The 27,904-nt window shown below is 38.7% G+C and overlaps 1 protein-coding gene and 1 long non-coding RNA gene across 6 annotated transcripts in view; one reads left to right on the top strand and one right to left on the bottom strand.

The window, feature by feature from the left end:
* PEX5L (peroxisomal biogenesis factor 5 like) overlaps window positions 1-27,904 on the bottom strand; it is a 222,553-nt gene that overhangs the window by 151,852 nt on the left and 42,797 nt on the right. The window lies entirely within an intron of this gene.
* On the top strand, window positions 10-27,106 carry LOC138794880 (uncharacterized). 4 transcript variants are annotated; one of them, XR_011363520.1, is made up of 4 exons: window positions 10-53; window positions 1,568-1,638; window positions 5,898-5,987; window positions 16,159-16,359. It is a non-coding gene; the product is annotated as an uncharacterized lncRNA (long non-coding RNA). The 4 variants fall into 4 exon arrangements; XR_011363521.1 differs by lacking the exons at window positions 10-53; window positions 16,159-16,359 and adding exons at window positions 115-346; window positions 26,784-27,106; XR_011363519.1 differs by lacking the exon at window positions 10-53 and adding an exon at window positions 115-346.

The following is a 27,904-nucleotide window of genomic DNA, read 5'->3' as shown; positions in this document are numbered from 1 at the left end:
TCATTTTCACAGGGAGCAATGGTTGCTAGGGAAGCTGCCTCACAACATCCACAGTAATAACTGTAGACCCCCCCCTACTCCATCTATACAGGACATGTATATACAGGACCCCCTACTCCATCTATACAGTACATGTATATACAGGACCCCCTACTCCATCTATACAGTACATATATATATACAGGGCCCCCTACTCCATCTATACAGTACATGTATATACAGGGCCCCCTACTCCCTCTATACAGTACATGTATATACAGGACCCCCTACTCCATCTATACAGTACATGTATATACAGGACCCCCTACTCCATCTATACAGTACATGTATATACAGGGCACAACAGGTATACCAAACTGTGACTGGGTAACACTGCCATACCAGACCTCACCAATACCGCCACACTGTGACTGGATAACACTGCCATACCAGACCTGACCAATACCGCCATACTGTGACTGGATAACACTGTCATACCAGACCTGACCAATACTGCCATACTGTGACTGGATAACACTGTCATATAAGACCTGACCAATACCGCCATACTGTGAATGGATAACACTGCCACACCAGACCTGACCAATACCGCTATACTGTGCTGGATAACACTGTCATACCAGACCTGACCAATACCGCCATACTGTGACTGGATAACACTGCCATACCAGACCTGACCAATACCGACAAACTGTGACTGGGTAACACCGCCACACCAGTCCTGACCAATACCACCATACTGTGACTGGATAACACCATCATATCACCCTGGCAAAGCTTGCGGAAAATGGACTAATGCGAAAATAATTTCACAAAACGGCCATTTGCAAAAAAATGTATTCACATCTGGCCATTTTCCACCTAAAAATACACCTTTTGGTATGATAAATGACCCCGTAAATGTATACACTCCAGCTGGGATTCCATGCATTTTCATACAGTGTGTGTGCTGTATAAATCATGGCTGTTGCAAATTGCAACAACGGCTGTGATTTCTACAACCCATACGCTGTGTGAACATAGCCTTATAGTGCGATTTTGCAGGTAGGAATTTTCCTGTGGATTACTATAATCTGTTGGGACTTTTACCTGCAGTCCCTAGTAAATTATTCCTACCTGGTTTATTAGAAACACGATTATACAAAAATGGAACATTCTCTATAGCCAGCTATTGGCTACATTCACACAATGTCTTTTTCTGTCTGTCTTTTGAAACTCAAATAGATGTACGTCAATTTGAGTGTTAAATGACATCTGTCATTTGCTGTGTGTATTGGCGGCCGTCATTCTATTGACTTCAATGCAAATAATTATTGTTATAAAATGGAACAGACGTTATCCTAAACTCTTTTTTTTAAACATAGTGTGAACATAGCCACCAAGTGCATCTGTAAGCATTGTCTACATCTTAAAAAAATAACTAAACTGAAAAAGACAAATCTACATTAATTTGTGAATGGAGAAAATGGCAGCAAGATTAGCCTACTTTACATGAATGAGAGATGAGCAGTGACAAGTGGCCTGGCATTGAGCAATCTGATTTAATGACTGTGGACTTTCCTTTCAGGTCATACTAAGAACCAGTTATTTCTTTCCCCCTGGTCCAGTCATTGTTAGGAAGACGGCAGTAAGAGACAGGTACTGTATAGTGGATAATTCTTATACAGAGAATACTGTATCTGTAATTAAATTCCATAGTAATAAAATAGATGTACTCAGATATTGAAATGCATTTTGTATCTTTGATCAAATAGTAAAACATACTCCTAAATGATCTTTCTTCATTAAGGTTTGTGTACTTGGCAGAACCTGACCTGAGGCAAAAAAACAAGACATGGAAGCATAAATATATGAAGAAATATGACTTTATTGTTGCTTTGCATTAAAAATATGCTGATACTCCAGCTTTATTTAAGATTATTTTATATATTATTAAAAGGGTTATCCAGTAAAAAATCTTTTTCTTTCTAATCAATTGTTTTCAGAAAGTTAAATAGATTTGTAATACACGTTTATTTACAATTCTCAAGTCTTCCCATACTTATCAGCTGCTCTATGTCCTGCAGGAAATGTTTTTTTTTCTGTTCAGTCTGACAACATCCTCTCTGCTGCCACCTCTGTCTGAGACAGGAACTGTCCAGAGCAGCAGCAAATTCCCATAGAAAACCTCTCCTGCTCTGGGAGCTTAAGTTGTGTCCTTTGGGTAATTGAAATGTTATTATGTTATTATGAAAATTAAGTTAATCTGGCTGGTACTGCAGTACTGGCCGGGATGAACTTTACTGACACCGGCCGTTCTGTGACACTGCCATGTAAGAGATGAAATGGGAAACAAGATGGAAGACAATCCATGTGTTTCAGATCAGCTAAACCGGTAAACATATGGCAAACACAAGAACTTTTACATCATTCTATAACAGCCTCTGCTATATAACTATGTGAGACATAAGAATATGTCAGTGAAAGACTATGTTCAAACAACGTCAGTAGCGTAATTTGGTGGGGGCAGAGGGGGGGGGGGTGCTCCCGGGCCCACACAGGCAGGGGGCCCACTCAAGATTTGGGCAGTTAATGCTGTCCACAAAAACTATTGCTTTTGCAGACAAACTTAACAAATGTCTATTGGCTGTAGGTGGCCCCTGGCCAGCAACCAGTCCTCCGGGGGGGCCCATTGACTTCCATTGTCAAAAAGAGGATCAAAACGCATGTTTTTATAGCATACACAAAAATGTGATCGACCATGTTTTTGTGTATGTTAAAAACGGATGCATTTTGAATGGAATCAAAAATGAAAAATGGATCAAAATAGACAATAATGCATCCGTTTTTTCTGTCTGTTTTTCATACATTTTTTGTAAAAAATGGATGAAAAAACGGATTGCAAAACCGTATTGTGGCCATAGCCTAATGTGCTATATAAGGGTGCTCTACTAGATACTATACATGTTTGTCATAAAGGTAGTAAGCAATCCTGAGATTGCAGCAGTAGCATTTTGTGAATCTAGAGAAACTACTTGTTATATTAGTCGTGTTGGGCTATTTACATTGTTTTTCTTTTTTCTTTTGGAAACATCCAAATGTTTTTCAATTTGCAACTAAATGGTGCTACAGTGATGGGTTTTTTAAAGCAGAATTTAAAGTTCACAAGTAATATATACAGACTTGCATCATTCCATTTTATATTCAATTGCCTGCAAAATGTGTGCTGTACAGTATCTGCTGCTGATACATTTATATTATCACCTTCAGAAGAACAGAATTTAGGTAGACTTACAACTGTAATACCTTTACTTTCTCATATGTGTTTGAAAGCAATTTAATAAACCAACATATATTCTTTAAATCTTTGCCGAGTCCAGTTACTAATAACATTAATTGTAAACTAAAAAAAATCTAAAGAAAAGTTTTCACTGATACATCAAACCAAGCTATTCTGGTAAGAGGCATCTCCAGGCGTCTAATGAGCTGTCTGAAATGCTAAATTCCCATTCCGCTATAACAACATAGAGTCATTGGGAATTTAGTGATGGGACATAAAAAGTAGCTTCTGTGTGAGAGAGATTACCAACGGCGTCTTTATGGGTAATTGGCGGAGCCAATTCCAAGGATCCCTCGCAGCAATTTAAAGTCGTGTGTTCTAATAGATTCTAACTTGTCATAAGAATTCATGGATGTAAACATTTGTCTTTTTGGTTAACTAGTGAGTTTAGTCGGATTGCCGCACATTATTTTGTCTCCTCTACATCAGTTATTTCAGCACCAGCATAGCCTCAATGTAAATGCCACTTGCAATCAGCTGAAGAGCAATGCTTGCTTTTTGTCTAGCATCAACCGCTCTCAAGATAAAAAGCTGCAACAAATAAACTAAAGCAGTCTCGACATGTGTAGCCAGGAAAGTTTGCTTAAGCTGATTCTAAATGATAGAAATTCTTTAAAATTGCCTTTTACTGTAAAGTGGTCAATATTTTTGCCAGCAATAATGTGACATATTGGCCATCTCAAGCAATCTGAAGGTGTGAAAACTAAAATGAAGAGTTTTAACGCTCACAGGTTGCTTACATTTTATTTTATCATACATATTTGTATACTAGAAGTGTCAACTAGTATACGAGTTCACAATTTTAGTCGCTTGTATGAAATTCCTTACATATGTATAATACACATTCCTTACTTACCTGTTTGTACCTAATGTTAGATTATACAATGCATTGCACCAAGATAGTAATACATTTTCAAAAATGGGTTTGGATCCATTTTGTCAGCAAGTGATCTCGGGAGAAATAACCATATACATTTTCTATTTTGTAAGCTCAACCCAGGACCCGCTCTGGGTACTGTATATGTGGGCCTTGTCTATCCTACACAAATCTCGGCAAGCATAAACTAAATGAACATCAAGACCTAGCAGGCTCTGGCATCTCCCCATGTTTGCTCAATGCTAATGCCTGCCCTGGCTCAGCCTATACGCACTTCACTTCTCAGGTTCAGTCACTTCCCATTGAGCATGCTATAAAAGCTGAAAACAGTCATGGTAAGCTGAGACCTAATGTTTCACAACAGAGGAAAAACCATACATTGCAGACTACTGATATAAATGTATATCAACCCATAAATGAATAAATATAGCCATACGCATAAATAATGCATGTAGGCATTGAAAGAACACATTGTATAATACAGAGACAGACGATAATAGCTTTCAGCTACCATACTGGGCGTTATATCCAAGGATGATGACACTTTAGATTTTTATGTCCAACAGATCTTTAATAGAGATGAGCGAACCGAGTTCGGGTTCGAGTTGATCCGAACCCAAACGTTCGGTATTTGATTAGCTGGGGCTGCTGAACTTGGATAAAGCTCTAAGGTTGTCTGGAAAACATGGATATAGCCAATGACTATATCCATGTTTTTCACATAGCCTTAGGGCTTTATCCAACTTCAGCAGCCACCGACCGAGTTCAGCAGACTCGAGCATGCTCGAGGTTCGCTCATCTCTAATCTTTAGCTGAAAAATTAATTATTTTCTACATATGTATATATGGATGTATTGCATTCTTCAGCCAGCCATGACTGCAAACCATATTTCAGAAATTTTGATCAGATTTAGTATAACCTGTTTAGTTAACCTGTTAATTTAATGCACTGTTACATTAAAGGAGAAGTCCGGGACATCTTTTTTCAAAAGAGGCGAGGAGGAGAAGGCTGAACATAACAATATGCACTTACCTCAATGCTTGGGTCTGCTGTTCCCCACTCCCTGGCCTCTTTCTGATCTGAGCAGGGACCTGGGTCGTGACCTGTCAGACCTGCTCAGCCAGTAAGGGGCCATAGCGGGGTCCTGCCTCAGGTTGACACGTCACAACCTGGGTCCCTGCTCAGGAACCCAGAAGCGTGGAGGTAGGTGCATGTTTTTATGTTCAGCCACCTGCTCCTTGGCTCTTTTGAAAAAAGTAAGCAAATATATAAAAAAATATATTACATATTACATCAACACATGTCTGTATGGGGGGGGTATGGGGGGTAGGGGGAGTTGGAAGGATGAGGGAAGGGCTAGAGGGAAGCCTTCATTTACCTTTGAGACAGCTTGCTGGTATATTGTGTGGACTTTATAATGGTCTCTTACTTCTCTCTGTCTCCCAGGCTCCAATCCTGTGGTCTTTCATGATCTAGCCATTACTAGAGACAGTTGTTATCATGTATCTCATGTTGCTGAAGTGAGGCACCTATTGGCCAATATTTTCAAGCTGTTTATCTTTGGTAAAAAGTATTTTTTTGTAAATGTGGTAAAAGTGATTTACAAATGTTAGGAATATCATAGGCTAGCAAATAGGAGACTTTTAAATCACAGTGGCTATTTACGGGCACTCTAAATTATTTCCTTTTACATTATATAGATATTCCTGGCCCAATCAACCAATCAAGAGTCCATGCTGAGAGAGCGGCACCCAGGACCTTTAGCAACATTTATTGTTCATGCAGACTTGGTATGTATGGACTCTCCCTTTTAGTTGTCTTTATGGGTGTGTCAGTAGTTTTGATATCTCTCAAAATCTATATTTATATGAATTTATATGAAATCATATAAAAGGTAGATTTATCATTCTAAAACATATTTAAGTTATAGATGATACAAAACACACATCATTCCTTTTCAAAACGTCATTGGAAACAATTCCTGTTCTAACCTGTGATAATATATGTTAAATCAATTTACTATGGATAATTTTACATTGCTTTCATCTCATATATAAGACCATGACCTGATTAGTTTTTTCAACTGAGTCTGCCTGTATTTCAGTACAGTGTGCATTAGGACACGTGCTATAACAAGTCAATGTTGGAATATTCTAAATAAAGGTAATTTTGAGGAAATGAATTATCATGCTATGTGTTTAACAAGCAAAAATTGCATTAATTATCTAGAAAGAAAACATCTGTTGAGATAATTGCATGGAGTGAAATATTTCTGTGCAGCTTAGGGGAAGGCGAGCCTACCAGCCAGGCATGCATGCAATGACTGACATTTTGCCTATATTAACCCACAATGTGCTTTTCTAAGGATGTACAGTGTAAAATGTTGAAAATATACAGCAAATAAATATTAAATTGTAATGCCAGCGGTTGGCATGTGCCAAAGTCCAAGGGGCCCCTTGGAGGAAGCATCTATTGTGAAACGCGCATCAGGGTTCACACCACGCCACCAGTATGACTTGGGGACAAAAACAGGAGTGGAGTATCCTGTCCCTAAGTTATACTACTAAGGTAACACAGAAGATCTACACTTGTTGAGGGTTACAGAAATATCCTAGGTATTTTAAGAAGAATATGGATCCTTATGGAGGCACAGTACAGAATCTACATCTATTATTTAGTGCTCAGAAGCTTATGATGGCCCTGCAGAAAATGAATAGAGACACTGAGGGCTCCATTCACTGCAGGACGATCGATCGGTGGGGGTTCTAAAGAATGGTGGGAGTCCAGATGGCTGGAGCCCATGTGATCAGCTTGTTATCTCTTATTCTATGAATAGAGGATAATAAGCCCGAATGAAAATACCCCTTTAGCTGGGTTCACACTATGTATATTTGAGGCTGTATTTGGTCTTCATGTCAGGTCCTTATTGCAACCAAAACCAGGAGTGGATTGAAAACACAGAAAGGCTCTGTCCACACAATGGTGAAACTGAGTGGATGGCCGCCATATAACGGTAAATAACTTCCATTATTTCAATACAACAGCCGTTGTTTTAAAATAACAGCAAATATTTGCCATTAAATGACGGCCATCCACTCAATTACAACATTATGTGAACAGATCCTTTCTGTGTTTTCAATCCACTCCTTGTTTTGGTTGCTATACAGCCTCAAAAATACAGCCTCAAATATACGTAGTGTGAACCCAGTTAGGGTGCGTTCACACCTACAGGATCTGCAGCAGATCTGCAGCAGATTTGATGCTGTGTTCAGTTATTTAAATGAAATCTGCTGCAGAAAATTAGCTGCAGATCCTGTAGGTGTGAACGCACCATTAATGAGATTAGAACCTCCTTGGTTGAACTTGATGGACATGTGTCTTTTTTCAACCGTATTAACTATGTAACTATATATGTAACTATGTAACTGTGTTACCCTACTCCTTTAATATTACTGCTGCATACTGGATGTTTTGAGTTTGTAGCTTGTATTTTAATTTTATATGATTTTAAACATTAAGATGGTTCTCTTTATTAAAACAAATTTATACACATGTTCTGAAATGCCAAAGATTTTCTCACAGAACACTGCAACATACAAATATAGTATGTAGGTCATATGGATATAAATTTAGGTCATATAGATACTATACCTACCAGGTAGGAATTCAGCAGATTCACATAGCTTTAGTTACTAGATCTACAACCCTCCACACATGACCTTTCTATATTCATTCATCAGTTACATTTAGAGTTAATGTACTAGAATACTTAATAATGTAGTAGGTAACTTGCTTAACTTACTAAATTGTGCACTGAGAGCGGTACTAAAGTGCACTACAGTGCACCCACCCACGTAGCCTGCCCCTTTTTATGCAAATGTATCCCGTGCTTTGCAGTGATGAGTGCTGGAGTGACATCACAGCAGAGTGCCAGCTCAATATTATTAAGGAGAGGCGACAGCAGGCTGGATGGATTGGTGCACTAAGGGCTGTAGTACCGCTCCCAGTGCACCAAACTATCTCATTTACATATCAATATAATTTAAGATTTAATGAAACTGTCGCTGTGTCCTTGACCCTATAGGAGCACAACAGCAGGTTTGAATTTTTGAAGTTTCCCTTTACATAGATGTCAGCCCATAGCATAAGGGGAAAGATTTTTTATTATGACAATACTTCTTAGTAGGAAAGTTTTCCTTTTACATGCCAATAGTAAAGGTTATTTTTCCAGACTGTAAATCTTTAGAATTAATGTCACAAGCTTTACATTTTCTGTGAAAATACAAAAAACCTATATGACTAACAGCAGCATTTATGATTTCTGCACACATTCATTCTATCTAGTCACTGTAACTGAAAGCATTGCTCAGCCAGTATATGTTTTACCTATACTCCTAAAATATTATCATCCATTTTATCAATCGTTCGTCCACTTAGCTGTGAAAAAGTAGAGAGCCTTGAATGTAAATGCCCGTAGACTCTGGGGTCATGGCTGAGAGAGCTCAATGGCATAAATGTAAAATGAGAACATTTATGGCTTATTAGGTTTAATAAGATGAAAGATGCCTGCAAGAAACCTTTTTTTAAGATTATAACCTGAGCCTACAAAATCATTATATACAGCTGACTGCATTGCTCCAGTTTCCTTTTTTTTCTCTCAAAGCCACAAGAGACTTAAAAGTAGCTCTACCAATAGAACAGTGTAAGTATGCTTTAGTTTACATTACAAATTGAAAAACATATTTTATATCTTATGTTGAGATGTAAATGCTTGAATTAACAGGCCCAAAGCCTGCTGCTGTGCTTGCTGAGAAGCTCTTATGGAATCATTTACTCTTCTGATTTCTTTTAGGTGTACACTGACAACACTACAAATGCCCAGAATACTGTCATAAAGCTGTACAAAGTGTCTATGTAAACATTGTACAGTGCCAGTGTGTATCTTGGCGGATGGTTCCTGTCCACTTTAGCTTTTTTTAAAATATTTTTTGCAGAGAATATATATTTTTTTTGTAGTGTATTTCACCAGAATTCCTGGCAAGCAAAGAAAAGGTTACCATCCTCAAGCATGTCCCTGATTAGGCAATACGGCTACTTACTGACTTTCTAAAGTATTAGCAGTGTTAGATTTTACATGGAACTCTGTAGCATAGGGAGGAGTTATGTTAAAAGGCCTATTCGAACAATCGAACAATTTTTTTTTTACATTTATTTCATAAAGTTATATTAGCGTAGTGACCTCATTACGTCTTTGAGTGAGTGTTTATTGTTATATATTGCATACATGTTACAAGTCAGTTAGCCATGACTAAGGACACTCGTGGGTGCCTTCCTGAATTGTCTATTTTCTCCATATGGCTTTTAAGGACCACTAAATAAACTATCGCCTTGCACTGAACGCTGAATAGACAATAGGGGAACCTCAGTATCACTGATGCTGCATGCAGCAACACCAGATATATGTAACTGTGCTGGACCAGAGCTTACGCATCTTGCACACTGTTTCTTTTTATTTTCACCACAATCCATCTGTACAGCAATAGGAAATTCACAGTAGTCTGTCCAGATGTTTTTCCACCACTCACTCCAGGGAACATCACCATGCCGCACAACATTAAAACTATGCCGTCACACAATGCCCAATAGCTGCACAATGTTGCTGCAACAGACGTGGGAAGACGCACCTGGGAGCAGAAGACAAGGTATTTTCTGCACCCAGACGACATTTTTAAGCTTTCTGTGCCGCTAAATTGTTTGGATGCTATGGAGGCACTTCTGAATTTTGTCTGGCCATATGCATGATGCCTAAGGGAGAGAATGTACAGTACCTAGGAATTAGAATTAATAAGATCTCTGTTATGCATATATTGTGATTTTCTGATCCAAGGACATGATTATTGCTGTACTTTACCTATGGTGGTTACATAATCATAAGCATTACACGTGAGTGATTACAGCTGGATCTTTTCCTGTTTGATTCTGATCAAAAGTGAAGCATGAAACATCAGAGATAAAACTAAATAAACCTCGGGATAAAATAAACTAAATGCTAATCACAAATTATCTTTGATAAACATATTTATGAAGATATTTCATGTCACGGTGACAGAATTAGCCCAGATACACCTTGCTTGGATTTACTTTCTGCCTCAAGCCAGAATATTAATCAACTTGGTTTGAGGCAATGATCAAGGAACAGATCTAAATTTGGAAAATTATTGTCAAATCCCAAACAGAAGTTAGGTGGCCACTAAGAGATGTACACCGCAAGGATATCATTTTGATTTCCATTAGGTTGCCATATATCAAAGAGTATATAAAAATAAACTGTAATGGATTCCATTAAAAATGGCTCTTTGACCTTACTGAAACTGTATAAAAGAACATTGCCTTATGGATAAATACTGGAAGAAATTAGGTTTTTAAATAGAAATAATTTACAAATCTGTATAACTTTCTATCACAATTTTTTCTTCGGAATAACCCTTTAAAGCGACTCTGTACCCACTTTCCCCCCTCCCCAACTACTTATACCTACTTGTAGCTCATGTGAAGTCCATTCTTCTAGTATGTTTGTGGATGCTGGTAGAGTTTTCGTTCGGGTGAAAAAAGAAGTTTACTTGTAGAGATGTTGTGTCTAAGAAAAACAGATCACTGATCTCAGGGAGACCAGCCAAAGATAACACTGCTAGTAAAAGCGCTCAGTGCAGTGAAATCCTAAGTGCATTGCTCCCTGGGAATCATGAATATGCAAAAGTAGAGCCATAAGAAAAACAGATCACTGATCTCAGACCAGCCAAAGATAACACTGTCAGCTGCTTGGCAGGGTCCTTCCTGGAGGGATATCTGGCTAGTCCTGTGTTTTGAGACTCTTAAATGAGGCTCCACAGGCTCCTCTTTTGCATAATCTTTGTTCTGGAGATCTACAGGCAGGGCAGCTCTGCTTGTTTAGTGTCCTGGCTACTCCAGCTGTAGAGATGCACAGGCCTAACTTAACATTTCAAGAACTCTTCAACTCTGCATTGTAAATAACATACTATGTTTTTTTTTTAGTTTTTTTTTTTCATGTTCATGATTAACTTTTGTATTTATTAAAAGGGTTCCTGACACAATGATTTTCTGTGCTAATTGGCTTGCAGTCGCAGAAGATCACATTTCCATGGGAATAGGGCATAAGCCCTATTTTAATCAATGAGGCTTGTGGAAGGCTTCTCAGTAAGGAACATATCTTTTGCAACCCGATCTTTTGGCATCAGCTACTACTGCCAAGAAATTATAGCGACAGGGACCCTTTAAAAGGCAGCTTGTGCTATACAGAGCAACGGCATTGTTTTTAAACATATGAATATATCATATATATACACACACACCTCTACATAGAACCCTGTCTTTGCATGGGGTGATTGTAAGCTGCTAACATACCTTGATGTATTTAACAATATACTGTATATATTCTAAGTTAATCATGAAAGAGTAAAAAAAAAATTGAATATCACAAAAATCATCCTTAAACATTCAATGTTTGCTGTTTATGAACAAAGAATTGTGTAAAAATGCTTGCAAGCACTGACTTCTTCAATACTTGAGTGACTGAATTACAAATGCGTGGACATAAGAGAGCTCATAATTTATTTGACCTTTGAAGCGTTGCTGTCATCCATCCTTGCTATGCCATTTCCTTTGCATATCTCATTTAGACGTATAAAGAGAGCGCAATGTTATCACTACGCCAATAAGTGTGTGTTTAATGGTGTGTGCTATCATACATATCCCCTGGTATTATTCATTCTCATAACCTTCTACATGACAAATATATTTTGCTCAATCAGCTATTCTGGCTCATTAACTTCATGGTTCTTTGAAGACATCATGTGTTGGGTACTGGCCTCATGTGAACTTTCCCACCTGGCATTTGGAGAATCACTGCAGGAAGCTGGCCCCACAACTATGGTTGACCCATATGATTATCTGATTTATTGGTTTCATACAAAGCCCTCTGCCCCTCTGATAATAATTAATATGATAGAACTGTTCATGCTGACATATAGGGAAACATGACAAGTTTACCATCCTCAGCGGTATAAGTAACAATAAGCAAAGTAGAATTATTATTTACAAATTATCTAGTGAGTAGGCATGCGACCTATTTAGTTACATCCAAAGGATTTGGTTTAATTACATCAGGGCTCCTGCAGATTCATTGTGTAACATGGAATTCTGTGATCATTAGTTCCTCTGTGACCAGCTGGAATCATTTAGTGTATGTTCTTGTACTCGAAGGGTTCTTGGGATCCAGGTGACTGTAAACATAGAGTAATATTGCAATATTCCGACTCTTGTACTATTAGTGAAGCTCTACACAAGACTATTTAGAAGCCAATGCTTAGTAGTACTGGAATATTTAGGCTTTGCGTACAATTAAGGACAACATCTGTATGGAGTTGGTATATTGTCCCTATCCATTCCTTCTGGGAATTCTATTGTTCTGCAAAACTACTAACATGATAAATTCCTTGGCTTCCTAAAGGAGCTGCCCTACTATGTATGGGAACAGGTGAGACGGGCTGAAGCACTGGAGATGGGCCAACCCACCCCCAGTGTGAAAAAACACCCTTCACTCGATGGAATCAATGGAGTCTCATCATAAAGGGACGGGGTTTCCTCCCAATGGGGACGAACCGGCCCACCTCCAGTACTTTAGCCCAGGCCGATGCTTGGTAATTGACCGGCGCCATACGCGGGAACCATGGTGCGGTTAAAAAAAAGGACCGTGGTTCCTGTTTCCCTGCGCCAGCATTGTTCTATTTATGTGCAGCACTTAAGGCAAATGTACCTAATACCTGATAGTACATTTACTTAAAAGAAAATATTATCTTAAACCCTGCAAATGACAAAGTCTCCCTTCTCCCTCCTTCTGTTACAAATAATTTTCATTCACTAAGGTTATCATGGATCTGTAATGTGGGGGTTTGTATGCCAATATCTGAGAGTCACATTATACGTATTTAGAATAGATGAATTGCTCCTGTTAAACTCATGAACTATCTTTAGCTAGAGCATAGACATACTGTTTCAGGAAAATACATATATTATGTTTTGATAAGTATCCTTTTAAGGGGTGCAGACTATTTGGGGAAATTATGTCAGCATTTTATGTTTAGATGAAAAATGCGCTGGCTTTGGGGATGCGGGCTCTGTTGAAATGACATTGGTGTGGGATCAGACAAGTGAGCACAGATATCACTCAAATTTGTGACACTGAGACAAGTTTGTGACACTATTGTACAATTCATACATTTTCCATTGTGTATATCTATCTGCAATCAATGCAAAATAAAAGAAACACCTTGGCCACCAACAAGAGCAGCTCTGGAGCAGGTGTAGATTTCTGCCAACTAGCAGGCGTAAATCATGATGAATCAGGTGTAACGGATAACACCAAATCCCCCCCCCCCAATATATCTTCTGGGCTATCTATCCGAAACTGAATAAAAAAAGACGCTTATGTTAAGCCCATAGCCTTGCTGCACATGACATCCCATTCAATAATATAAAATCAATGAACCAGCCTAAATTAAACAATTGTTCAAGTCACAAAGCAATTCTCCCGCAATTTATAAAGCTTAATGCTCTGATTGCAACCTAGCTTGGAGCTGGCAGGATACATCTATAGATCATGCAGCGCCATTGCTATAGGGATCACAGTGGTTCCATTTACACGCAGGACTATATGTCTAGGGGTCCCATCAGCTCATCTGCCACAATGACTGATGTTACCATACTGCAAGATGCAGGGATGATATTAGCAGGTACAGTAAGAAATAAAAGGATGAAGTGTTCTCCAGTCCAATTATTCTCGAAAATTGAGGACCACATGTATAAAATCTACTGCAAGTAGAATGTAAAACAACTAACAATAAAAAGCAATCAATTTCAGCATTTATTTTTATGTGGCATGCTAAAAAATTTAAATTTGTCTAGTTATCTGTCCAGTAGTTAAGTTATCTATAGTAAATAGGAGTTTATTCACATGTCCAGCTGCTTCTAGAGTGGCGGGATGGTCAGGTTTTAGTTTTGTCCTGTGAAAAACCTTTCAGATTTACTATGAGCCTGCGCCACATTAACAAATTTTACAGGAAAAAACAGACACAACCGACAGCATAAAGGCTTATAATTGATGCATTGTTAGTAAATCAGCTCCAATGTTAATCAAGAAATGCATGCATGAATATGCAGATAACACATCTACAGCAACCTTGTGATGCTACCATGTCAACATGGAATGGAATCCCTAAAGAATCTTAACTCCATACGGATTAAAAAAAAAAAAAACCTACAAGAATTAATATTGTGTGCTTCATGGCTTCAGCTGAACTCAGAATAACCTGCGTCTCAGGTTGGGTTACAGATCAGCCAAATCCTCTTTTTCTATGTGTGCATGAGCTGATAATATCAGCCTATAATCTCTTTTATATTTTTAGTCCTAAAAGAAAGGTTTATGTGTAAAGCCAAATCTAGATGCCTTACAAGGAACAAAAGTCACCCAGCTACAAGACCCTGAAAATATATCTCTGTACATTCCATGTGAATGCATTTATAGACACATTCAGAAACAGATACTGGACTAGGGTATAGTCATGTGTCTGTCATAGAAACAAGTGTTCATGACATATTATTTAACAATATTATTATTAATAATGATTTTATTTATTGATGGCCCAGCCCACGAGTACATTTCTTATAAGAACATAGTGGTATAACTAAAGGTTACATTGCTTGTTTTAGGGCCAGTTCACACAGAGTAAAACTGGTGGAATTCCGTGGCGCAGAGAGAGGATTGGCGTGAGCCCTCCCATAGACTGCCAGTATCACACAGAGGCTTGTTACACCCATTACAGCAATCAAGTGTAGACATGGACTTCCCCTCAAAAACTGTAAGCGGCAGTATGTTTTCCCGCAGCATCATAATTGCAACCCCCAGTATTACTAGCAGACTGGGTATAAATATGGAGACCTCCCATTGGGCACACAGTGACACACCCAAAACACCAGATAGAGATCCCATTGGCTGGGACAGTCATGGCCTATTAGGAAACAGTATTTGCTAGGAAAACTCATAAGCAGAAATCTAAATTGCAAACAAATGATAATTTTCTGTAAGGTTGATTATACATAGAACAATTTTGTCACCAGATTATAAAAATACTGCATTCTATAAATTGATGAGCCACAAGTGACCACGTGTTTGTTTCCTATTCATTTGGATTTTCTTTACATCCCTGTACATGCCCCTGTACACACCCCTGTGCATGCCCCTGTACCTGCCCCGGGCACAACTATCTGGTCTAAGAATAATTTATATAAATGTCCCACCTGCCAGCTCAGGGAGGGGGGGGGGAGGGTTATGACACACTTGAAGTATGATTAAGTGAAGTATGATTGTATAATTTCCAGGCTGTTAATTCACTTGGCTCAGCAGCATAATGTTATCACTTCCATTTAGGAGTGCTATATTATATATATATCCTTTAAAATGGCATAAATGTTTAGACTTGTCAACAATTCATCTGCTAGAAACTCCTCTGACACCACTTAAAGTTTAGTGTGAGTTTCTGAGCTCTGGAGGTAAGCCTGCAGGTTACAAGCCTCAATAATGAGAGCGAAAAATTGACAGAGGCCAGCTAAATGTTCCGTGTATCTAAAGAGAAATTTCCTTGGGACCAGTCTAAATAAAACGCATGATCTTTGTTCCATAAACAAGCTTCTTCAGCAGTTCATCTCCCAAAGGACGTCTCTGATGCTTCTGTTCTGTTGACTTGGGATCCATAGAACAACTCTCCATTTCCAATCCATTTTAGAAACAACATAGCTGCTCGTGCTTCAGTGCGCAAAATGATTGAGATTTTGCTTACAGCTTGCCATGGAAGAAATGTATAATATGCTATTACCATTTGTCTGCAGCCAAAAGATTTTCCATCAACTGTACGTAGTTTACAACTGAAGGAACGAGGCCCAGGAAGCCACAAATACAGGATAACAGAAATGTTACCAGTGCCTTGGAAAAGAGGGGCAACTTATGAAAATTTGTTTGTCATGCTGATTTTAACAGTGTGTCATGTTTCTGTAACTGTGGTGTCAATATATGATAGACTGTACTTAAAGGGGAACTCCGGATAAGAAAAACTTGTTTTCTATTAAAAGTACATTAAAAGTTAAATATATGTGTCTTTATAATGTATTACTGTATCTGTACGGTTCTGCCACACTGGTAGCTGATAGAAATCCAGGAAGAGAAGAAAAATGGCATCTGTGCAAATACACATTGTCTCCTGCTCCTTCTGCTATCCCCCCCATAGGAGACAAATCTTCCATGCCTCTGTCTCACATTGTGTGTGTTTGCTGAGCACAGAATGATAATGCAGACAGGGGGCAGGGCGTGATGTCCCAGGAGGCTTGGCTGGATCCCCCAATCCCCTGAGTGATCCACCATCTCTGACCGGCCAGAAGCAGCTGCTGCACTGATTTCACTGATTGTGCAGAAGTGTGCAGTGAAATTAGGACTGTGTTCACACATGTTGGAGTGTCATTGAAGTACTGCAGCATATTCACAAAAATAATGCAGTAACACAAGTAAATGATGCTAAACGGTAGAGAGTATCAGAGCCTTATTGTGGGGCTCAACTTCAAAGATAAAAGATGCTTGAACAATTTATGTGCGTGAAATGAAAAGAAAAAAAAATTCAAAAAGTTCTTTACTTTATTCCAATATCAGCGTTACAGGTAGAGAATACAGCGTGCTGTGTGGTGTTACAGGTAGAGATACAGCGTGCTGTGTGGTGTTACAGGTAGAGAATACAGCGCGCTGTGTGGTATTACAGGTAGAGAATACAGCGCGCTATATGGTGTTACAGGTAGAGAATACAGTGTACTGTGTGGTGTTACAGGTAGAGAATATAGCGTTCTGTGTGGTGTTACAGGTAGAGAATACAGCGTGCTTTGTGGTGTTACAGGTAGAGAATACAGCATGCTGTGTGATGTTACAGGGAGAGAATACAGCGTGCTGTGTGGAGTTATAGGTCGAGAATACAGCGTGCTGTGTGGTATTACAGGTAGAGAATACAGTGTGCTGTGTGGTGTTCCAGGTAGAGAACACAGTGTGCTGTGTGGTGTTACAGGTAGAGAATACAGTGTGCTGTTACAGGTAGGGAATACAGTGTGCTGTGTGGTGTTACAGGTAAAGAATACAGCGTGCTGTGTGGTATTACAGGTAGAGAATACAGCGTGCTGTGTGGTATTACAGGTAGAGAATACAGTGTGGTGTTACAGGTAGAGAATACAGCGTGCTGTGTGGTATTACAGGTAGGGAATACAGTGTGCTGTGTGGTGTTACAGGTAGAGAATACAGCGTGCTGTGTGGTATTACAGGTAGAGAATATAGTGCGCTGTGTGGTGTTACAGGTAGAGAATACAGTGTGCTGTGTGGTGTTACAGGTAGAGAATACAGTGTGCTGTGTGGTGTTACAGGTAGAGAATACAGCGTGCTGTGTGGTGTTACAGGTAGAGAATACAGTATGCTGTGTGGTGTTACAGGTAGAGAATACAGCGTGCTGTGTGGTGTTACAGGTAGAGAATGAGAATACAGCATGTTGTGGGGTGTTACAGGTAGAGAATACAGTGTGCTGTGTGGTGTTACAGGTAGAGAATACAGGGTGCTGTGTGGTGTTATAGGTAGAGAATACAGCGTGCTGTGTTACAGGTAGAGAATACAGTGTGCTATGTGGTGTTACAGGTAGAGAATACAGTGTGCTGTGTGGTGTTACAGGTAGAGAATACAGCGTTCTGTGTGGTGTTACAGGTAGAGTATACAGCGTGCTGTGTGGTGTTACAGGGAGAACCTGTAGTACCAGGAAGTGCAGAAACACAAAACAGAACAAAACCCCCCAAAACAAATGGATTTTTGGTAGTTACAAAACTGGGATAGATATGTAAATAATGCTATATACTTCTGCAGAAGTTTCATTTTTTTTAACCTCTACCTGGAGTTCCCCTTTAAACTAGACTTGACTTCATCCCTGGTTAATGTAGCATCATATTTCCCTTTATAAATGAGAGCTATGGGGCACACACACACTATCAGTTGTAAAAATATTGCAGTATAGTCCTGTTTACTTCAATTGGACAATGTTGCAATAACTTACAGCAGCCTTACAAATAGCCCAGATTGTGCAAATACAAACCAGTTTGCAGCCCATGTAAACATTAAAGCAGGTTACAGTTCTCATAGAAGTGCAATGGCCTCTACAGATGCCTACAGTTGACTCCAACCAATCATATATTGATGGCCTACCTTGAGGCTGAATGACATTTAAGTATCGTCCAGTCACGGGACCAAGTTGCTGTAGAGCTTAGAGGTGACATTCTGATGTCCTTGGAAGCTTGCCTTGGATATATAAAATGCTGAGTGTTGTATTTTCTTTGTGGAAAAGAGACTGCTTTGGGGTTATTATGAAGCAATTCCTATGTATATTTACATAGATGTATACATACCTAATTAATGTTATTTTATAAAAATAAGATTTTTTGTGTTTATTTATTAGCCTTTATTTGTGTTTATTTTTTCCATGGGAAAATGGCAAAAGTAGAGATACTGTAGATACACAATTACATATTTTGGTTTTGACTTCACTTTCCTTTATTGGTTTTGCCCTGAGTTTCTGATTTGGCTTCAAGCTCTTCATGCTTCAATAATTTCTTACAGAATTGCTATAGATTTTCTGTGTAGAATCGGTGACCAAAGCCTGCACCATAAAAGTACAAAAATAAAGTTGTAAATTTAAGGATATGTAAAAAGTGATGAAATGAATTGCCATGAATTTCTCCCATTGTCACGACAAAATGCCGGTATATACAGGTTATGTTACCATGCAAAGGGCGGGTACGTTTACCAATATGAATGAACTTGAATATGAAAAATACTTTCAAAGAAAGATGATATAATATTATGGTAATATCTACAAATAACCCCATGATGAGGACTGTATTTACCACTAGGCACCCGTGGTCCGGTGCCTAGGACAGCACCTTGAAGGGGGGCAGAACCAGGGAGAAGCGGGAATGAAATAATTTTTTTTGTTTTAAATGTTTTAGTCTTCCATCTCCTGTTCAGACTTGCCAGTAAATTTGTTGTCTTTTTAAGGGGGGGGGGTGTATGATGGCATTGGGTAGGTCTGTTATGGTGGTGTTATCCAGTCACAGTATGGTGGTATTGGTCAGGTCTGGTATGGCGGTGTTGTCCAGTCACAGTATGGTGGTATTGTCAGGTCTGGTATGGCGGTGTTATCCAGTCACAATATGGCGGTATTGGTCAGGTTTGGTATGGCGGTGTTATCATGTCAAAGTATGGTGGTATTTTCAGGTCTGGTATGGTGGTGTTATCCAGTCACAGTATGTTGTTATTGGTCAGGTCTGGTATGGCATTGTTATCCAGTCACAGTATGGTGGTATTTTTAGGTCTGGTATGGTGGTGTTATCCAGTCACAATATGGCGGTATTGCTCAGGTCTGATATGGCGGTGTTATCCATTCCTAGTATGGTGGTATTGTCAGGTCTGGTGTGGTGGTGTTATCCAGTCACAGTATGGTGGTATTGGTCAGATCTGGTGTGGGTGTGTAAATGTGACGCCTGGAGCTATTACCTACCAATCTACCAATTCTGTGGTGAGAATTTCTTCAGACAATATGCAGACGGCTCTAATCATTGATTCAATATGGAAATTTGTTTTAAGCAGTTAAAAACCATGGAAAACGCGATTCAGACAATGTTTCTACATGTAGAGAAATGCATGTGGCTGAAACCACATTTCCATTTCTTCCCCAGTAGTCATGTGTTGTTACCAGGATTATTGGCCATATGCCTATTGGTTACCGCATGAAGGTCTGGTTTTCGGCTGCATGTGGTGACATACAGTAAATGTGGGAACTAAGACTGATCAGATATCAATATGATGTTTAGAAACTAGAAAATCCTGATGCTAATTGGTGAGTGAAGATGGGGCGTCTCCAGGTTTAGTGCCTAGTACAGCAGCAGCTGTTAATAAGGCCCTGACTATGATATAGCATTTAAATTATCAGGACAAATTGGAAAAGATCGAGCATGTCTGAATGACTGAAAAGACATGTCTGTTTTAACCATATCCCATTGACTGAAAATGGCTTCCCACAGTGCTGTAGAGTATGCTGTCAAAATCCCTGGACCCCAATGGAGCAAAATGAGAATAGAGCCTAGGGTGTATACCAGTCAGTCAATAGTGTGTGTTATTCAGTGTATTCATGTTTTTATTATTTATTGTTCCAAAACAAGCCTATAGCTGTGTCACCACATTTTGTTCAGTATTCAGGGTTTTCCCAGCTTGTAAAGTTATCCCTTATCCCAATTTAACACTGTACTTGGCTGTTTCTGAGGCGCTTATACAAAATGAATACATAAGCTATGTCCATGCTTCATGCTAATGGGAGACTTGGGTGCCTGTACGCAAGATCAAAGGGGACCTGCAGGTAAAGAATAGGCGGTGTACATCTTCTAGTGGGCTTCATCGACATTCACAAATTCACAAATACAATAGTGAACAGCACATACCATCCTTTTTGGCTGTTCCAGTGATGCTTTGGCCATACATACACACACTTTGTCCTGATCAAACATATTTATTTCATGATATTTCCTAATGATTTTCTTGTTTTTTCCCCAGAGTTGTGCAGCTTCTCATAATTTACTACAATCACCTTCATTAAGGCTAGTGTTACTATTTTTTCCTATGAACACCCACACAGTGCAGCAATATTCAGACTCTGTTTAACCCCTCGCATAATTATATTTCCACAGCCTACAGGAGCTACGCATTGCCACGTAAACGTGTTATTTCTTTATAGAAATAACTGATAGTCCATGAGCTCCATTGAAGAATCCCTATGAGTATGTGTCCAAATTGCAGGATGGATGACATGTAATATCAATGGCTTGTTAGTTGGGATATCGTAGATGTCATTCACTACACTGCTTTCACAGTCATTTATGTATTGCCAAGAAAAAAAATAATCCAAACTAACAAAACCTTGGGATGGCAGTAGTCCCAATCGCAAAAATAGAAAAGAACAGATCGCTTTTGTCTAATTAGATTTTATAGGACAAGTACATTCAATCCGCACTTCTCCCCATTCATGCTCACCTATACTGTTTCAACCGATATCTAATTACTTCCTTACTTTTCTGATTTTCCCACAGAGATCAGAGAAAGCGTATCCACATTAATGTGTTTTCCCTGACAGGAATATGCAGAGAAACAAATCTGAATGTATAATACACAGCGGTTCTGAGAGCGCTGTCTATTTCAGACAAGTCATTAATCGTGAAATCCGGACACAGGCTTGTCTGTTTATAAGTGTTGCGCAGCGGCTTGAATTGATGTTTTCCTGTTTTATTCTATGTAATGCAGTCTTAGACTTGATCCAATAAGTACACTTTATCTTTTGGAAAACAAGTTTGCAGATTCACAAAGATATTCAGATTTACCTTCCCATCTTTTCTCAGCACCAAAATGTATGTTGCCGTGTATACACATAGCCCACATAACACAATGTATGTGTATCATGTATACACATAGCCCAGTGTGTCGAAGTGTACGGAGAAAACTTTAGCAGTCATCATTATAAGGCTTCAATCCATCTGGAGCACATAGCACCCCGGACTGCTTTCACAGAGCAGTGGCAGACAAACGGTGGGATGCATCCGTGCTGAGCAATGATTCAAGGGTGATTGCAATGTATTGACTTGCTGGACTGTAGAAACAGATCTGTCAAGGCCACAGAGGTCTTCAGCAGGGCCTGGGCTGCCATGACTATGAGGTCACAGAGAGCCAATACACCCAATGAATCACCAATGACATGCAGCTATATTGTTTAGATGTCACTCTCCATTTTAACAGTGGCATCTAAACAGTTAAAATAACCGGCATTGGAGATCACTCTATGCTGGCTACTCGAGGTGGCCCTTGGCTGCTTTGAGCAGCTAGGAGCCACTGGAAATTGAGATGGTGTAACAATGGGTGTTGTGGATCCGCTGAGCCACCACTATTTATGGTGTAAGCCGCACCAAGGAGCGGAGTCTAAGGGGCCGCTGGTCTTTACCAGTGCCCGCTGCTGAGTACCAAGCCCAATCAACTATATTTAAAAACATTGGGGGACATTTACTAAGGAGTCTAATTTGTGCTACTATTCTAATGGGTATTGGTGGATATTTTGTTCCAATATCTTGTGATTGATTTATTAAAATCTAGCATTGCCATGCTGAATGTACCTAAGTAAAAAGTCGCAAAAATTGTGCAAGCATATTCACCTGGTACTGACCAGACATAGGCCTGAACCTGTTTGTGCAACTTTTTTAAAAGTCGCAAATGATAAGTTCAAAACAGGCAGATTAAAAAAAAGTTGCATCTAAAAAATACTCACCCGCTGAATAATGGTTCATAAATAGAACTTAGACCAAAAATGGGTTAAAAATCCTTTTATTTACCTAAAAATAGGTCCAAAGCCCTTGATAAATTTCCTTCTTGATCAAGTGTTATCACTATGGGAAGGTGCATGCAGCCACTCGTTGTGGCAGTGCTGTGATATATAGCTCTCATGGTCACGTTATGTCTACGTCAATTGGTATTGTAGATTGTGTTCTTGGTCATGTTGCTGTATTTTGGGCAGGAATTTCAAGATTTACTCATCTGTAATCCCTTTAGAGCTGTTTGTGGTTATTTAGTACTGTAAGTAAGAAGATTGTGGCTCTTAGTACAGACTGGCTACCACTACAGTAAGCTGCTATCTGTGAGAAGCACTAAGCCTGTTTCATTTTTCAGCCTCTGACTACAACAATGAATTTTTCCACTTACTCAAGCAAAATTGTATGAAGATGCTTTTTTGCCTTTGCTTTAGGTTTTCATATAAAAAAAAACAGCACAATGATAAAATGAAGACTAACATACTAATATTGTGTATAGTGAATCTGAAATATTGGAAGTGGCTATGCAAATAAAAACTTAAGATATTTTTATTATGTGCACATGATACACTATATAAATCAACTAAAGTAAAATACAAACATACTTTATGCTTTAGAGATGAAAGCTAATAGACTACAACAGCAGCTACATAAGCAGTAAGCTATCGCAGATGGCAAGGTGACAAAATAAAACATTCAGAAGGTTTCTTGACAGAAATGTAAGGAATGCATTGAAACATGTGTGCAGCTTTATTGGTAAAGTAAAAGTGTTATATAAAATAAGCAGTCAAAACACATTCAATTAAACAAGTCTTGGTTTCTTGTTTCTAAGGGTATAAATTATTTAAAAAACACAAGTACAAGTCTAAATTACCTAAAGCTACTTGAATACCTGGAGGTTTATTCAGTTTGTAGCTGAAAATTTCAATCATTTCTATAATTATCCAAGTTTATTTATTTTCTTTTAGATATATAGCACCAACATATTCCTTGGCGCTGTACAGATAAACTGTGCAATAAAAGAACGGTGACCACAAAATGGAGTCACATTGGTAGTCTGGTATGGCACAAGCATGACGTTTGTCCTTTTGTGTACCTCCTGACTCACCTGTCCTAATCATCCTTAATCCTTTGCACTGACCACCCATCTGTCAGTCATGAATCATTTCAGCTTTTTCCACCCAGCTGCAATTCCTGGAGAGCAGTGAAATGCAATAAGCTGGTGTACTGTGTCAGCTATAGTTCAGCTGTCGCTATCTCAGTTGTTCTACTCGGTCTCTAGCTAAGAACACAACATTAACCTGAGATTTTATGCAGGAGTGGTTTTTGAAGGTCATGTTTTTTTTTTTAAAAAAAAAAGGATTTCTGAAGATGAAACCTTTGTTCAACTGGCTAATAAATTTATATTTATTGGCAAATAAAGTTATTTTACTACCATTCTATAGTCTCCAATGCATTCCTCCTCCTTCTGATACCAACTGTCTGCTCTGTTGTCTACATTAACCTTTTATAAAAGTATAAACTTTTAAGGAACTGTGGAAATGTTCCTGTTTTGAACATTAATAATAATAATGCTTTTATGTGTATAGCACACACAGATTCCGCAGCATAGATTTGCCAATTATTGCTCCCTGTCCCCAGTTGGCTCACAAACCAAATTCACCTATCTGTATGTTTTTGGGTGTGGGAGAAAACCGAGAGTACCCAGAGGAAACCCACACAAACACAGAGATACAAACTCTTTGCAGATGTTGCCCTTGGTGGGATTTGAACCTAGAACCCCAGCACTGCAAGGCTACAGTGCTAACCACTGAGCCGCCGTGCTGCCATTCCACATGGGTGACGGCCCGCAACTTTATTCTACGTGCTCCTATCACGGAGAACTGCATAATACGAATCCACCAGTTGCAATAGGGTGAGCTGATCTTTTCTCCATTGATCACAGTTTTAGAGTAACCTTTGTGAGTCCATCATAAGTGAGGATCCGGGACACATACAATTAGTAAAGACTGGATTGTCACTTTATGTTTTCAAGTTTTCCTTTCACAAAATAAGACAAATCTTAATGTCATAGGATTTCATTTTCATGAATTACCTTTAGTTTGCAGATATAATAACAGCAACTCTTGTCTGATTACATTTAAAGCAACTTAACAGAAAAAGCCTATATGGCCTTTAGCACATTTCTGTGTCTTTCGATGTTGCAGAATTGTCAGAGTAGTGTGCCTTTAACACCTTAAATATTACCCACATGCACATACTAGGCCAAACTTGTGATGTATGTATGGAGAAGAGCGTGGAACAAGTATTCCCAGGTGGATTATGCCATGAATAAACATACAGTAGCTGCAGCTGATTGTTCTGTTATAATGTGCTTCACTTTAATGTACCTTCAAGTGAATAATAATATCCTGCTGTGAATGGACTTTGGGTCTGATTGATTAACACTTTAATTTACTTACAGTGCTTCTAATGTGTTAAAAGGACTATTTAGAAATTATTCGGCATGAGTAAATGTGCGTAATGTAATGTAGAACACTATCCTGGGTCATAATGCAAAATTATTAGCATATGATTGAGGGCCCTCTAAGGTTCTAAGACACTAGGCACATAGTCCAAATGTACAGTGGGGAAAATAAGTATTTGCCAAATTTGCAAGTTTTTCCTCCTCCGAAGAACGGAGTGGTCTGTAATTTGTATCGTAGGTACACGTCACCTGTAAGAGACAGAACCTTTAAAAAATACCTGAAAATCACTTTGTATAAATTTTAAATAATTTGCATCTTTTTGCATGAAATAAGGCTGGGTTCACACTGCATTTTTACAATCAGTTTTTTTTTCATCAGTTGTATGCAAAAAACTGATGAAAAACATGAAAATCCGTTTATTAAAAAAAGATAAAAAAAGGGATCAAAACAAATCAGTTTTTCTTTATGGTAGCTTCACACGTACCGTATTGCAGCGGATTTTCTGCTGTGGATCCACAGCAGATCCGCAGCAGATATGACAGTGTGGATTTAATGCTGTGTTAATTCATTTAGTCAAATCTGTTGCGAATCTGCTGTGGATCCACAGCAGAAAATCTGCTGCGATATGGTACGTGTGAAGCTACCCTTAAGAAGCTCCTCTTAACCTGCACTCATTACCTGTATTAATTGCACCTGTTTTGAACTTACCTATATAAAAACACCTGTCCACACACTCAATCAATCACGTTCCAACTACTCCAAAATGACCAAGACCTTCTAAGCAGTATAAGGACACGAGGGACAAATTTGTAGATCTGCACAAGGCTATAGGACAATTGGCAAGCAGCTTTGTGAGAAGGCAATAACTGTTGAAACAATTATTAGAAAATGGAAGAAACACAAGATGACTGTCCATCTTCCTTTGTCTGGGGATCAATGCAAGAATTTGCTTTGTGGGGTAAGGATGATTCTAAAAGAAGTAATGAATCAGCCCAGAACAACACAGGAGGACCTTGTAAATTATGTGAAGAGAGCTGGGACCACAGTCTCAAAGATTGCCATTAGTTTCAAAGATTACCAGGTCCATTTAAAGTTAACCAATAATGATCCAGGGGATCAGATGGGACCAAAATAGAATTTTTTGCTATCAACTCCACTTGCTGTGTTTGGAGGAAGAAGGATGAGTACAACCACAAAAACACAGTCCCAAATGTAAAGCGTAGGGATTGAAACATACTTAGGGGGTGCTTTTCTGCAAAGAGGACAAGATGACTTCACCGTATTAAAGGGAGAATGGATGGGGCCATGTATTGGAGATTTCGGCTAACAACCCACTTCCTCCAGTAAGATCATTGAAGATGGGTTGTGGCTGGGTCTTCCAGCATGACAATGACCCAAATAACACAGCCAGGGTAACTAAGGATTGGCTCTGTAAAAAGCATTTTTCGGTCCAGAACTTGGTCAGGAACTACAGTACCTACCAAATATTAAGTTCTGGTTTTCTATTGTATCAAATACTTATTCCATGCAATAAACTGCAAAATAATTAGATTTTCCTGATTTTTTATTTTATAGATTCTGCATCTCACAGTTGAAGTTAAATAAAAATAACAGACCTCTCCATTCGATGTACAGTAGGTAGGAAAACGTGCTAAATGGGCAGTGTATCAAATAGTTTCCCCATTGTATGTCATGGACACAACGTTACTGTATACTCTATTCTTCCTACGAGTTTCCCTTCATGTGCGTGTAATATCATCTATCTACTGTCTGTCTATCTTCATAAATCTTAACATATGATGATAGTGTATGTACAGTAGGGGACAGATTTTTTCAGCAATGTGCGAGTGGTACTGATTGCTACAAATAAGCAATAGACAATGATTGACAATGTGGCATCTAAGGAAGAGTCGATAAGAAATTAAGTGGCATGGTGCTTTCTTAGTGCCAATGCCATTTAGTTATGTCAGTCAATAAAATCCCATCAGTCAGATCTGGCCCACTTGCATTAATGGCATGTTGTAGCATACTATATGCCATCAATTTCTCTCTGATGCAGCCACTTTACATGTGTAATTTACTTAAATTTTCAATAAATGGTCTTAACAAATCTGCTAAAAGCTCCAAATTTTTTTAACCGAACCAGATGTTTGCTTGTATGTGTTTACAATATATATAGTCTAATGTAGAGAACATATGGAACCTCTGCTTAAACATGGTGCTCACCAGTACAGGCTCAATGTGAGGATGCTGACTCTCAGCGCTTGAAAATAGTCTAAATTATTCCAGAGAGGGCAGAGATTTATGGGGCAGAACCCACAGGCATAAAGCTGCAATAGTAGCACAAATTCAGTCAGCAAAAGAAGTCCAGCTATTTGTTTTACCTATTAACAATGTGAATAGGATGTTCACAGAGAGGAAATAACAGAATACGGACAAAAACATACTTTTCAATTAAATATACCAATGTATAATGGCAACATTTGAAAATTAACTTGGAGGCAATGAATGTAAATGTGCAATGAAAACCGCTGAGTTAAGAGCATAGGAATATTAGATAGACCGGGAATGTGTATAACAAACATAAACTCTTTAGGGGGTCTGGAAGTGAAACCCATAGACGCACACTTGTAATTAAACAATTATGTATTGTTACAATATACATGAATAATAAAGAGCCTGATTCCCTGTTACCA

This window comes from Dendropsophus ebraccatus, chromosome 6 (genome assembly GCF_027789765.1).
Source record: "Dendropsophus ebraccatus isolate aDenEbr1 chromosome 6, aDenEbr1.pat, whole genome shotgun sequence".
In the NCBI taxonomy this organism is placed as follows: domain Eukaryota; kingdom Metazoa; phylum Chordata; class Amphibia; order Anura; family Hylidae; genus Dendropsophus; species Dendropsophus ebraccatus.
The sequence above is the reverse complement of the archived record's forward strand: the minus strand, read 5'-3'. Positions and strand labels throughout refer to the sequence as shown.